Source organism: Callorhinchus milii, unplaced genomic scaffold, assembly GCF_018977255.1.
Source record: "Callorhinchus milii isolate IMCB2004 unplaced genomic scaffold, IMCB_Cmil_1.0 Scaffold5, whole genome shotgun sequence".
Lineage (NCBI taxonomy): Eukaryota > Metazoa > Chordata > Chondrichthyes > Chimaeriformes > Callorhinchidae > Callorhinchus > Callorhinchus milii.
In genome coordinates this window covers 67832345-67843039 of record NW_024704746.1, presented here as the reverse complement: position 1 = coordinate 67843039, position 10695 = coordinate 67832345, and the positions used below count along the sequence as shown (strand labels likewise).

Below are 10695 nucleotides of genomic sequence, written 5' to 3'. Positions count from 1 at the left end.
GTTAGTCAATTGGCGGATCGTTTTCCGGGGATAATAATCCCTTCAAAGTAAATAAATCATTTGGTTGCTCGATCCATGACTGTTTGCGGGGGGGGAGAGGAAGGGTTTAGGAGGTGGGGGGGGGGGGGTGGGATTCGGGGCTCAAGCCCAAAACCTTCTGATGCGTAGGCGAGGGAATGAGTGGCTGACACCTGATAGCGGACACCACATTTGCGCCATTAAAACTCGATTCGGGTTTATTAATTCCCAACGATGATGGTTTTTAAAAAGCATTTGACACTGGAAAGGCTGAGCTGCTTTGTAGGAAAAATAAACACCGCTTTCCATTAAAGTGATTTGTTAAGCGGATTTCCTGCTGTTTCTGACCGGTGTGCAGTTATTGGCACCCTGGCCCCCTTCATCAATGGAGTCCTGTAGCTCAGTGGTTAGAGCACTCGCCTCTCAAGCGAGAGGACCCGGGTTCGATTCCCGGGCAGCGCGAAACATTGGGCAACTTGCCTCACGCCTCACTCCACACACACACACACACACACAGACGCGCCTCTGTTTACCGACAGTAAATAGGAACCCACTTGTTAGTCGATTGGCGGATCGCTTTTCCGGGGGGAATAATCCCTTCAAAAAAAGACAATAATAATTTGGTGACTCAATCCACGACTGCTCGTGGGACGCTGCTGTGCGCAATTGGAGAGGTTAGAAGGGTCTGACCCTAACCCCACTCCCCAGCCGTACACACCCCCCCAATCAAAAAAAGAGGCCAGACTCGTCGACATGACACGATTGTGAGGAGGTTGAGGACATCCTTGAGATGACTTGCCCGCTGGCCGTGTGGAAGGACACTCACGAGAGACGAGGACTCGTGTTGACGTTGCTAACAGAAGCCGCACAGTGCAGGTCATTATTGCCATTAGTTTCACGTCTGCCAGAGATCAGTCAGCCTCACCCCACACAGCTCGTGATGCAAGGTCCTTCCCCGGGTTTGGACAGGGGAGTGGAGGGGGGGGCTGACGGCAGATGGTTTGGGAATGGCCAGCTGAGGGTCTGGTCGGCCGTGACACCTTAATGATACCAACGCCACGGTTTTAATGGTGGATTAATGGGTCGGAGGAGTCCCGTAGGGCAGTGGTTAGCGCTCTCTCTCTCTCTCTCACTCGCTTTGATCCATTGCTATGAAGTCCCCCGTAGTGTAGTGGTTAGAGCCCTCGCCTCGCAAGCGAGAGGACCAGGTTTGATTCCTGGGCAAGGACAGCGCGAAACCTTAGGCAAGTTTCCTTACTCCACACACGCCTCTGCTTTCCAGCAGGAAGAAGGAACCCGGTCGTTAGTCGATCGGCTCATCGCTTTTCCGGGGGTAATAATCCCTTCAAAAAATATCAAGCAATAATTTGGCCGCTTCAAACCACGGCTGTTTGCGGGGACGCTGCTGTGCGCAATCGGCTGCCGCGTTTCGCCCGCAAAACACACAGCCGATTCGCTTTAAAGTATACTCCGTGCTGCGCTTTGAGACGTCTCAACGACTCTGTGTAACTGTGCGGAACTGTGGTTGAACGAAGTCCGTCCCGCACTCACTGACCGAGAATCTCTTGGCACAGCCCGTAACGAGCCGAGAGGGAAACAATTCCATTTCCTTGATATTTAAATTTTCCTTTATTACATTTTTTTTTGCGCAAATAATGACTTCTCGGTCTCGCATTCCCTTCTGGTTTGGGCGGCGCAAACCCAAGGCACGAGAGAGAGAGAGAGAGAGAGAGAAAAAGAAAGAGAGAGAGAGAGAGCGCGCGAGAGAGGGATGTGTTTATTTGCTCTGGCAGAGACCAACACTGGCAACAGGCCTGAGTGTGTGTAAACGATTTATCACTAAACAAGGACCTTGACAGCTTGATTGGAGAGGCACTTACACACAGCACTGCCTCTGGCCATAACACTCCAGTTCTGGGGGCTGAGGGGGTGGGCGCGGGAGGAGGAAAGGGTCCCACATTGTCAGAGTGGCGGGGGTTAGTGTGGAATATATTGGTAGGTTAGTGGTTAGAGCGCTTGCTTCATAAGCGAGAGGACCCGGGTTTGATTTCCGGGCAGGACGAAAGCTTAGGCAACTTTCCTTGCTCGGCTCACACGCCTCTGTTTGCCGAGCAGTAAATAGGTACCCGCTTGCTGGTCGATTGGGGGGTAATAATCCCTTCAAAGAAGAATAGCGTGGTCACTCAATCCACGACTGTTTGTGGGACGCCTCCGTGCGCAATTGGCTGTTGCGTTTCACCCACAGAATATAGTCCATCCATTATACGGTAAATCCTGTGAAGCGCTTTGAGACGTCTCAATGACGTGATAAGGCGTTGGATCAAATGCAAGGATTATCATTATTGCGATGGGCCGATGCAAGAGGGGGTGAGGGTCTGTTCTTGTGTTGTTCCCACGTCTCCCTCCTCCTCCTCCGCACGGCTCTGAACTCAGTGTCCCATTGTCACCACATCGTTAACTGCTGAATGTTGAATGTTGTTTCTTACTGCGCTCTCTCTATCTCTCGCTCTCTCAGTCTATCTTCATCGTTAACTGCTGAATGTTGTTTGTTACTGCGCTCTCTCTATCTCTCGCTCTCTCAGTCTATCTTCATCGTTAACTGCTGAATGTTGTTTGTTACTGCGCTCTCTCTATCTCTCGCTCTCTCAGTCTATCTTCCCAGAGCGAGTGCCAGAACCCAGGTAACCACAATGAGGAACATCTTCCACATGTCTGTGTTATTGGGACTCAAGGTCTTGGCAACTACTGGGGATGAGGGAGCAACACATTCTCTGAACGCCTGCAGTCAGACTCATTATAATAATTATAATAATCCTTCCATTTGATACAGCGCCTGAAAGCCCTTCACAGGATACACCGTAAAGTGAATTGACCGTGTGATTTTTGGGCAAAACCAGCCAATTGTGCACAGCAGCGTCCCACAAACAGCCGTAGATTGAGTGACCACATTTTTTTTTTTTTTGGAGGTGGAGTGTGGGGTGGGGTGGTGGGGGGGGGGAGGCGAGGGGGCGATTAGTAACCCCACAAAGTGATCCGCCAATCGACTAACTCTCGGGTTCCGACTTACTGCGCGGTAAACAGAGGCGTTTGGAGTAAGGAAACTTGCCTGAGGTTTCGCCTCGCCTGGGAATTGAACTCAAAAAAAGAAATCCCTCCAAAAATAAATAAACTATCTATTTATTTATTTGGTCGCTCAATCCCCGGCTGTCGGTGGGGACGCTGCCGTGCGCAATTGGCTGCTGAGTTTTGCCAACAAATTACACAGTCAATTCCCTTTACACCACATCCCGTGAAGCGCTTTGAAACATCTCAATGATGTGATAAGATGCTATATCAACTGCAAGGATTATTATTATTATTATAGAGCGAGAGAGAGATGGGGGGGGGGGGGGAGAAAGAGGGAGGAAGGGAGAGAGAGAGAGCAAGCGAGACTGAGAGCGAGAGAGGAAATGGTAAGAATTATAGCCACTCCGAGCCAAACATTTACCAAATTTGTTGGAACAAGCGCTTTGTTTGTGAGAGGAGAGTGTTAACCTTAAGATTGACAGAGAAGGGTTTGGCTGATGTTCACAGAGTGGGAGAGAGAGAGAGAGAGAGAGAGAGAGAGGGAAAGAAAGAAAGAAAGGAGAGCGCGAGTGGATGTGAGCCACACACACCGTGTTAGTCGGGGCAAGGTTTACACATTACCCCCCAATCTGTTTCACATCAGTCTGTTTCAGGGTCCTCTCTGCGGCTGTGACCTTGCCCCCCACCCCACCCAACCACCCGCCCGCACTTCCACCCACTCCTACCCCACCCCCCAAAAAATTCCTCCTGCTCTTAGCCTCGGGAACATTGCCTTCCACCCGGTTATTGTGTTTGTTCTGTCAGTCGCTCGCGCCCTCAACGCCGAGTCAGGAGATTCTGGGTTCAAGCCCCCACGTTGATGATGGGGGCGGGGGGGGCTTTGGGCTCACACAGTCTAAGTTGACACTGCAGCCCAGTGCTGGGAGGCGGGGGAGAGCGCTGTAATGTCAGAGACAGCGTCCTTTGGCTGAGAGAGGGGAGTCTTTCCCGGCGTCCCCCTTTTCCTCTCCGACACTCCCTCCCTCCAAAATGCGCTTAAATCAGTCAGCCATCGCTTAATGATCATAATAATAATAATAATCCTTGCATTTGATATAGTGCCTCATCACGTCGTCGAGACGTCTCAAAGCGGAATACATTGTAAGGTGAATTTTGTGGGCGAAATGCGGCAGCCGATTGCGCACAGCAGTGTCCCGCAAACAGCCGTGGATTGAGTGACCGAATTATTGATAGAACGAGGGGAATGGGAGCCACTGGAGCCCAGTGAGCGAGAGGTGGGTGCGTGTGTGTGGTGGGGGGGACGCGGGTGCTTTAGTAGAGAGCAAATAAATCACAACTTGATCTGTCTCTGAATACCCACTCTCTCTCTCTCTCTCGCTCTCTCACCTCGTTACAATGACACACGAAACACCAGCCCATCTGCTCACTGTTAATTAAGAATTTGCTCTCTGGCCATTAATAAACTCCAATTAATAGCCTCAGATAAGGACGTTATCTCTGCTTCCCCTGCACCCTGAAACCCTCCCTGGCATCTGGTACCCTCTCTGTGCCCATCCCCATCAACCCAGCCCCCCCCCCCATACATACACACACACACCCACGGCCCACCCACCCACCTAACCAGTCTAGACCGGCGCAGTGCTAGGGGGGAGCGAACCCTTTTTCAGCGGAGGTGCCGTCCTTTGGATGAGAAGGTGCCTTTTGTAATTTGACAGTGGGGTTTGACACACGGATTATTCTCACACATAACAATCCTGTGAAAGCGCTTTGAGACGTCTCGGTGATGTGATCAGGCAACATATTGAAGGCGCGGTTGATTAACCCTAACCCTAAGTAATATGTTCACGTCCGTAAATAATAATAATAATCCTTGCATTTGTGATAGCGCCTTATCACGTCGTCGCAAAATGCTTCACTGCAAAGTGTAAACTGTACTAGAAACTCTCTCTCTCTCTCTCACTTTCTCAGTCTTTCTTTCTCCATCAGTCACTCAGTCACTCACTCAGTCTTTCTCTCTCCAGCTGTCTGTCTGTCTCTTGTGCTCTCGCTCTCTCACTCAATCGCTCTCGTTCGCTCTCTCTCTCTCTCCGCCCCTCAGGCTGAGCCACAGAACGAGCGCATCTTGTTGTCCTTAATTTTTATAAAGTCCCAGAGAGAGAGGGAGAGGGCGAGTGAGCCAGGGCTGGTTTACATGCGAATGGCACACATGTGTCTGTTATTTATTCCCCAGTTATTTATTTATTCATGCTGCGCTCACCACACAAATATGTTTCTGGAACAAAGGCATTTTGCGGTCGCCCAAAAAACGCACGTCAGGAATTCGCAGCCGTCTGTCAAAATAAATTAATCCTTGCATTTGATACAGCGCCTTATTACGTCTCAAAGCGCCTTAAACCTCACTCCCGTCTGCGCCCTGTTCAGGTGGACGTTAAAGATCCCGTGGGGCTGTTGGGGAAAAGAGAAGGGAGTATTTCTCTCTCTCTCTTCGCCCCCCCCATCCTCCAGTGTACTGGCCGACAATCCGCCCCCCCCCCACCACCCCCCACCCAGATAAACTCATTCGCTCACTTCACGGCTGTTTGTGGGGACGTCGCTGTGTTCAAATTGGCTGCTGCGTTTGACCTCAAAACGCACAGTCACTACGCTTTACAGTGTATCCTGTGTGTATTCGTGAGAAGGCTCGGTATCGAACGCAAGGATTATAATGAGTGATATTAACACTGCAAACCCCAGAGCGAACTCACAACCCAACTGCCCGCCCAGAGCGCTGCTCAGCAGGAGTTACTTAAAGGTGTAGTGACTGCGGGTGTCGTGGGGGGGGATGACAGGCTCCTGATGTCACAGCGGCTGTGCTCGCTGTCAGCTCTCGTGGTCGCTCAGTTGAATGGGTTCAGTCCCCAATCACGATAACATATGGTCTCACTGTGAGTGTGAGCACTCCACCATCCCACTGCCCTCTGCTAACACAACCACAGTCTCCGTCTCTCTCTCTCTCTCTCTCTCTGTGTCTCTCTTTCTCTCCGTCTCTCTCTCTGTCTCTCCATCTCTTGCTCTGTGTCTCTGACTCTCTCTCGCGCTCTCTCTCTGTTTCACTCTCTGTCTCTTTCTTGCTCTCTATTTTTCTCTCTCTCTGTTTCACTCTCTATTTTTCTCTCCCACTCTCTCGGACTCTCTCTCTCTCCCCCACCCGCACGTCCACAATAGAAACTCACTCAAAAAAAAAGGTGTGAGTGTGAGAACTCCAGCCCAGCGAGTTGAATGCTCTCGTCTGTATTTTGTGGGCGAAACGAAGCAGCCAATTTGCGCTCAGTGACCTCCCCACAAACAGCCGTGAAATGTGCAAACAATTTTATCTGTGGGGGAGAATTTTCGGTCAGGATAGTGCAATAAACAACCCTTGATTTTAGCCACAGTCTCCCAGAGGCATAGAGGGACGTTCAAAACAATAATAATCCTTGTGTTTGACACGGCGCCTTACCCCGTCGTGGAGACGGCTCAAAGCGCTTCACAGGATACACTGTGAAGTGGAGTGACTGTGTGTTTTGTGGGCGAAAGGCAATGAGCTCTGGCTTTAAAGGGAGTGTGAGACCCAGGTGGTGTGTTTCTGTGTGTGTGTGGGGGTGGTGGGGGGGGAGCGGGGGATTGGTGGGGGGGGGGGGGGTAAGGCCCTCTATATAAAGTATTTCACCTGTTTTCGTGAGACTGGGAATCATTCGCGTGTGAAAAACTCACTGCGTGTTAAACCTCCTGAGACAAACCTCCTCGAATCAGCGTCACCACAAATGCCATTTGCATATCTAATCTCCCGAACATTAACTACTTAAACCCACAGGGAACGGCTCCCTCTGATTACAGATTTCCCTGTTACCCCCCCCCACCCCTCATCACTCGCATAGTGGGGGCTCATGGTCCAGGCTGATGCTCCAGAGCAGCGCTGGGGTGGGGGGGGAGCGAGAAAGAGGAAAAAAAAAAGCACAGTCGCCGCGCTTGACCCGTAAGGATCACTGCGAAGCTCCTCCGGAACGCCTCGATGGGCGCGAGGGGACAGGGGAGCGCGGATTGCCTCAGCGATTCCCATCCCCAAACACCGCCCCCCACAATCGCAGTCGTTGCCCCCCCCTTTCGAGAGATGATTTGCCGCTTTGACTGGCGGCGTCTGCCTCTCGTTACACCTCCAGCTGCTCAGAGAGGGCTGCAAGCACGTTCTCGAATGCGTGGCTGCCTTTTAATTGCGAGCGAGCGAGCGATACAGAGGAGAGGGACATTTTGGGAAGCGGTGGGAGTGGGTGGGTGGGGGGGGGGTGGCCGAAAATTGCGAGGCGCGATGTATTAATTAACACCAACAGTGCTGCATTGAAATTAGCGACATCCTGATAATTAACACATTGCCTGGGTCTCAGGGACAGTCTGCGCACTTTAACCTCTCCCCAATTCTTCCCCACACCCCGCAGTGTAAAAAGAATCAGTCACTCGCTCCGGGACTGTTTGTGGGCTGCCCCGGTTCCCCCGCAAAAACACTTGACAATATATCCTGCGAAGCTCTTGGAGATAAGGCGCAGTATTAAATGCGAGGGTTGTTACTCTCCAGTCTGGAGCTGAGAGAGATTTATAATAATAATAATAATAATATTCCTTGCATTTGATATCGCGCCTTATCGCGTCATTGAGACGTCTCAAAGCGCTTCACATTCAGAATATATTATGAAGTGCGTCGACTGTATTATGTGGACAAAATTTCTGCTCATTCCATATACGTCTCTCTCTCTCTCTCGCTCTCTCTCTCTCTCTCGCACACTGACACACCTCCGGGTGAATGGGTGTGGAGGTTGTTCGCAGATGTTTCCGGAAACATCTGGCAGTCACGCCAAGTACAGCTCTACTTCCTCCCCGGTGTGATGGATGTCCGTGATTTCCCCCTCCCACTACTCCCTCCCCCCCACCACCACCCCCCCCTTCGTCCCCCACCCACCCACCCACCCCACCACCCAGTTCCTCTACCCTCTCTTTAAACTCGAAACCTTCTCCGGAAGTCAGAACCTCTCCAAGTATTTTCCGCAAGCGTTTTCCCTAACAAGTGTAGTGACTGTGTTTGCGCACAGCGACGTCCTCATAAACAGCCGTCAAGGGAGCGAGCGATTTTATCTGGGGGGGGGGGGGGGGGGGCGGAGTGGAATAGGCAGCCAGGACACCGGGAGGGAGAGAGAAATTCCTTTTGCTTTTCCCTACAGCGCCGTGGGAGACAGACACACACACGCGCAGACACACACTCGCCCGTATAAACACAGCTACAAAGCGCTCCGAGACTCTACTCGGTGTGAAGGGCGCTATGTTGTCCGGGCGCTCCCGGGCACACACACCCGCTGGCTCACTGAAACAAACTCCCGGCAAGTGTCCGTGACCGTTAGCAGCCGCGCAGATGTGCCGATGGTGAATGATAGAGTTGTCAGGTCAGACACAGAGAGAGAGAGACAGACAGAGAGAGAGAGAGAGAGGCCGAGGAGACACTGTGTTTAACGTCGGAATCTCTCGCTTCAATTAAGGTTATAAATTACAGGCGGCGCCAACCGACCTGTGAAACAGGCCCCGGGATTGAGACGTGGAGCCAAGCCCAGCATTAGCCAAACCAGGAGGGGCTCAGAGAGGAATTAAGTCGTGTGTTTTGACAGATTCCCTACAGCAAATTTGTAAAACGGGGGAATTACAGGTTGCTGCGGAGCACTGTGCGGTGGGGATTGAAGAAGATCGAGTGAGTCCGGCCCCGAAATAGTAAGACTCAACAGCTACAGAGGACACCAGCGCAGACACGATGGGAAGAGAGAGAGAGTGGGGAATGGGGTTAGAGTAGAGAGCTCCAATGGGGGAGCGAACCCCAGCACAGACACCATGCGGGGAGAGAGAGAGAGCAGGGGATGGGGTTAGAGTAGAGAGCTCCAATGGGGGAGCGAACCCCAGCACAGACACCATGCGGGGAGAGAGAGAGAGCAGGGGATGGGGTTAGAGTAGAGAGCTCCAATGGGGGAGCGAACCCCAGCACAGACACGATGGGGAGAGAGAGAGAGCAGGGGATGGGGTTAGAGTAGAGAGCTCCAGTGGGGCAGCGAGCCCCAGCACAGACACCATGGGGAGAGAGAGAGAGAGTGAGAGAGAAAGAGAGAGAGGGAAAGGGGGGGAATTAGAGTAGAGAGCTCCGGTGGGTGGGGGGGCGGTGGGGGTGCGGGGAGTGAGCTCTGGAATGAACACGACGTGAGGGCTGTGTGACCGTATGAATCGGAATCGGAGGCTGGTGTTGGGATGGGGCGGGCGGTGACTGGAGGGCTTTGCGTGTGGACTGATGACCTTTCGAAGGACGGCTAATCGCTGCTTCACACCAGCAATCGTTTCCTTTGGTAAATAAAACACCGTCAATGTCAGGGCGAGAGGCGAGGGGGGGGGGGGGGGACGCGCTGACCCCAGGGTAAATCTGGACTCCGTGTCATTGTTCAGTTCCACACAGAGATGTGTTCTGACGTCTGGGGGATTTCCTCCATCTGTTCTCTGCCCTCGTTCCTGACGCCAATCCAACCTCCCACGTACGCAGCGGGAATTGGCATCTTAAAGGGGCCGCGCTCCTCTAGCACGCTCACTCGCGCGCGCAGACACGCGCAGACACGCGCAGACACGCGCGCGCACACGTCAGAAACGCGTGGGTATTTTTTCTGGGCGAAACGGGGCAGCCATTCGCGCACAGCGACCGTCCCGCAAACAGCCGTGGATCGGGTGACCAGGTTATTGTTATTTTCTTTGAAGGGATTACTACCCTCGGAAAAGCGACCACACCCCCCCCCCCATCCTCCCAGTCGACTAACAACCAGTTCCTACTTCCTATCGATGAGCCGGGCCGGGCCGGGCCGGGCCGTCATCAGCGGTGAGTGCCCTGGAATACTGCGGCCCCTCCTGGCTCAGGAAGTGGGGACTAGAGACCGTCACAGAGTGGGGGGGGGGGTGGGGAGGGGGCCTCGATTCCCACATTGAGTCACCAAACCATGTCACCAGTTGACCCAGCTTTACCCCCACCTCGTGGAGAATGGCCGTCGTGCCTAGAGCTTCCCCGGCACCGGGTCACTGAGGGTTTGGAGAGGCTGTGAACGGAAGTCCAGTGTGTGCTGACTGACAGATGAGAGGCTGTCGCACCCCCCCCCCCCCCCACCCCCAGCTGCGTGGAGCCCCCTCTCTGCGTTTGCTTTAGCTGCTGGGGGGTGAGCGGCTGAGAAGCCGACACCGGGGACAGGACAGGACAAACTCTCAACTCTTTGTTGCCGCTTTACTTTCCAGACCAGATCTCACCTCGAGAAATCGATCTCTCCTTTGCTCTCCCTCTCTCTCTCTCTTTCCATCTCTCCATCACTCCTCTCTGCCTCACTCCCCTTCTTTAACTCTACAGGAAGCTCGTTCTTCAACTATGTTTTCAGCCACTGACGCCCAAGGTTCATGTTAACCCTACAAACCGAAGCCCTAACTAACGGGGAGGGGGGGTCCTCGCTGGACAAGCAGTGGGAAAGCTTGGCCGGACAGCGCTCTCAATGGCCGAGCTATGTGGGTTTAGCTGGTTAGACTCCAGCAGTTACCCCCAAC

General features: G+C 52.9%; 1 non-coding gene across 1 annotated transcript; it reads left to right on the top strand.

The window, feature by feature from the left end:
- Positions 1-410: 410 nt before the first annotated feature.
- On the top strand, positions 411-481 carry trnae-cuc. Its single transcript has one exon. It is a non-coding gene; the product is annotated as a tRNA-Glu (tRNA).
- Positions 482-10695: the final 10214 nt, after the last annotated feature.